The sequence below is a fragment of the Myotis nattereri genome (genome assembly GCF_964212035.1).
Source record: "Myotis nattereri genome assembly, chromosome: 11".
Taxonomy (NCBI): domain Eukaryota; kingdom Metazoa; phylum Chordata; class Mammalia; order Chiroptera; family Vespertilionidae; genus Myotis; species Myotis nattereri.
The window spans coordinates 2833332-2837400 of NC_138086.1; the positions used below are offsets into that span (position 1 = coordinate 2833332).

At 50.8% G+C, this 4069-nt stretch overlaps 1 pseudogene across 1 annotated transcript; it reads right to left on the reverse strand.

The window, feature by feature from the left end:
- Nucleotides 1-804: 804 nt before the first annotated feature.
- On the reverse strand, nt 805-3711 carry LOC308527283 (glycogenin-1-like; annotated as a pseudogene). The gene is made up of 2 exons: nt 3660-3711; nt 805-1710 (listed from the first exon to the last, which is right to left on the reverse strand). The product of its transcript is annotated as a glycogenin-1-like (transcript).
- Nucleotides 3712-4069: the final 358 nt, after the last annotated feature.

Genomic DNA, 4069 nt, shown 5'->3' on the forward strand with positions numbered 1-4069 from the left:
GGGAACCAGGGTTCGAACCTGCAACCCAGGTACATGCCCTTGACCGGGAATTGAACCCAAGACCCTTCAGTGTGTAGGTCAATGCTCTAACCACTTAGCAGCACAAGCCAGGGCTCTCTCTCTCTCTCTCTCTCTCTTTTTGTTATGTCGTTCCATTTCTTTCCTTTTCTTTTTTCATGGCAAAAAGTCTATTTTTCATATAAGGTGCTACTGCTGTTTTCAGAAATACAGAACTGGACAGAAGCATTTAGCATGCTGCCTCCTGTACACGGAAAACTGGGGCATCTTCAGACACTAAAGCGAGGGAAGAAGGTGGTTCATGCCGTGTGCTGATGGGTTGACGAATCCCTCGGCAGTGCCACAGGCTGTCTTCCCCTCAAAGCAGAACCGTGATCACGCAGGCAGCCCTGGACAATTCTGAAATGCGTGCCTACGAAGGTGCAACGCAAGCCAGAGAGACCAGGCCCACTCTGCAGGGGACGGGGCTGGCCTGGCTCCGCCCACTTTAAGAGCCGATACAGCCATCTGAACAGTTTGAGTTTCCCTCACCACGGACATTGGCAACAGCATAACAGAATTTCTGAAGCATCAGCTGAGTAAGCCCAGGTTTAAAAAACAGGCCGTTGTCCGTATAACAACTGCTACCTCATCACTTCTGCTCAGTTATCACTTGTCCTACAAAAAACCCTTATCTGATGGATTGTAGTGAAAGCCTCTAGCAACTGTAACAGCCCCAGCTCTAGATAATAAGGATGCGGAAAAGTGCCTGTGAAGGGGACGTGTGCATGGAAAAGTGCCGTGTTTCTATTGGAGGTAAGCGGCAGGTTTCCTCTTGATGTTGGCAAAGGAATCTGCTCCCATGTCATCAGCCTGGCCCTGTTCCCAGCTCTCCTTCCGTTTTTCTGAGGATACAAAAGGCTGTGCCGTAGCCGGGGTCTCCCCGGGGGACAATGTGACACGGCTCGGAGACACCTTCCACCCGGAGGTGCGGGTGGGGGTCTGAGACGAGGCCGGCGCTGCGGCAGAGGTGAGCGCAGGTGGGGAAGGTGCCCCCCCTCCCCAGGCTGAGGGACTCAGGGTGAGTCATGGTGGGATCATGGGACTCACTTTTGACACTTTTTGTTTTAGGATCAAAGGTATAATTCCACGGTTTGATTCGTCCCAGGAAATGCACAACTTTGGCATTTGCACCAAATGCTTTAAATGCTGGGAGGTAGGAGCACACAGAAATGCTGCTTAGGTTGTAAACACATGGCAGGTGCTGTCCGGTAGCCGTTGTTGCCCAGCTGCTAAAACACATGTCCAGGAAACCCTGGTCCCCACCATTAAGCTACCTGCTCGGAAGCAGCCCGGCAGCGGGCTGCACGCTGACACCGAAGGCTGACACACAAAGACTCTGGGACTGAGACAGTCAGGCCCGCCGGGGCTGGAGCCGCCGACAGTTCTTCTCTCTCAAAAAGATCGTCAGCACCTGCGAGGACCAGGGGTCTGCGTCCGTGAACACATTTTGAAAACTGTAAGTGGCCAGCGGTGGCGCTAGTTAAGGTAACACCCAACTCAGGCCTCTTCATCACGGTCAGAGGAGCAGGATCGCCACTGTCCACACATCTGCCAGGAGGACTTCATCGAAGGCTGTCTCTAAGACTGTCCTGCCAGGTGCTGCCGGGGGCGGGCCGCCACCGCCGCAGCCGCAGGTGGGTGGCCGGACAGCTGAGCGGCAGCGAGGAGGCGTGCTCGTTCCATTTCTTTTAAAAATATATTCTTATTGATTTCAGAAAGGAAGGGAGAGAGAGAAAGATAGAAACGTCAATGATGAGAATCATTGACTGACTGTCTCCTGCTCGCCCCCAACTCGGGATTGAGCCTACAATTCGGACATGTGCCCTGACGGGGAATCAAACCAGAACCTCCTGGTTCATAGGTCGAAGCTCAACCACTGAGCCACACCGGTCGGGCTGTCGTTACATTTTTGACACAGGTACACCTTACCTTCCTGATAAAAGTTAAGCCGATTTCATTAGTTATGTAGGCTTTTTCATGACTTGTCACTGACTTTGTTTTGCTCTTTCTGTGGAAGGCTTTGCTGTCAGGTGGTTGTGTGTTCAGGCAGTGCCTGGCAGGAAGGCCCATGAAACGCACTGCTCCTGGTTTACTTGCAGGGCACATGTGTGAAACCTCTCCGCAGGGCTGAGCGTCCCTGCTCTGGCACTTGGGTCTTGAGTCTGCTCTGGGAAACCATTCTGATCATTTCAGTGACTCACACTGCAACCTTTTCAGGACATCGGAGAGTTTAAGAGTCCTTTAAAAAGTAGTTGCTGGACTTATACTAAAGTCCTGTCCTAACAACACTTAACACCATGGCCTTGGATAGAAGTTGGTTTTTCTGTGTAAATCACAAGAGGCATGGGTAACATTTACCATGTGTTTGCTGTGAGCCAGGCCCTGTTCTAAGTTTTTTGTAAAATATTGATTCATTTGATGTCCCCTGAAGCCCTAGGCAGTGGCTGAGGGGGTAGGGCAACGGTGGAGGGGGGTAGGGCAGCAGTGGAGGGGGGTAGGGCAGCGGTGGAGGGGGGTAGGGCAGCAGTGGAGGGGGGTAGGGCAGCGGTGTAGGGGGGTAGGGCAGCAGTGGAGGGGGGTAGGGCAATGGCGGAGGGAGTAGGGCAGTAGTGGATGGGGTGTTATGGGTTCACTCAGTGAGATAGACCACCAACTCAGAATTTAAATTTAAGAGCCTTTATTAAGCTGGCCAGCTGACTACAGTCACAGCACCCTGCCGAAGCAGAGGCTGAACTGCAGCGATGACTACAGGAGTTACATTTTATTATTAAATTCTGTGGAGGCCCAGAGAAAATGTGTCTTTCAAATTCTGGGCCCCCTATATGGAGGAAACTCTCTTTATTTATACTTTTTCCAGTCCTTTGTCTCCCAAATTTGGAATGAGACTTCCAGGCCTTCTGAGAAAGAAAGCCTGTATGCTGGGAAGGGACCATGAGACCATATTTCAAGGCCTGGCCTGATGTCAGTACCTTCCTATCTCTGTGTTTTAGGGACAGACAGCACAGCACGACCCATCTGGCCAAAGCACCAGATATGCAGCCCAGCACATTCCCCACTGGTTTTATGTACATGAGTCAAATCATTGACTCTTTTGGGTCATTGTTGGGGAGGGAGTTATATTGACCCCTGAGGAGAATTAATTCTTTGCCGAATAAAGTCAGTGCGTCTGTTTATAAGAAAAGGGCCAGGAGTAATCTTCAGAGGGTCCGAAGAGTCCTGGACTCTCTATTTTGCCTGGGCTGTCTTAAGCTGGGTGTGATGAAGCCACGTCGGGATCCTGTCAACCTTGACTGCCATGGGGGTGGTCCTTTCCAGGTAGGAGTCAGTCCTTGGGTGGCAAATTTCTTCACCCAAACAGGGTCACCAGGTTGGAAGGGATGAACCGGATACAAGCAGAGCATCTCGGACGTGCTTCTGGTCTGCTTTCTGGGTAGACTGTAAAGCCTGAAAGAACGTGAGTAAACTGGTGAGATGGGTAGTTCAGGGTCTGGAAGAGTCACTAGAATCTGTAAAGGCCCCACTGGTTTTAGGGCAGCCTCCTGGGCTGCTTCGTCTGCAGCCTAGTTCCCTCTTGCTTCTGGGGAGTCCCCTTGTCTTACATACATAGAGGTGGAAAGACGTAGTTACATCTGGCAGTGCCAGCTGGCCCATCGTCCTTGCTCTGCTCATGTTTGTCTAACTGCCTCCTATATTACCTCAAGGATCCTGGTTCTGACTTCTTTCAGGGAAAATGGGCGTTGGATTTCTTCTGTAGTTGCTTTGTGCTGAGGAGGGTCAGAAGTATCTCTCAGAGCCAAGAGATCCTTGCTGTCTGTCAGAGGGACGATGAGGCCTGGGTACAGAAGGAGGTGGGCTTGTGACCTGGCGGAGACAAACTGTAACAAATGGTCTGGTGGGAGGGAAAGAAAACATTTCAGTCTTAATAACCTCCATTGAAATAGAGTTTTTCTCCTTAAAATTATCCCTCCGTTTATTAAAATACTAATTTATTTACTGTATTTAATTTGGC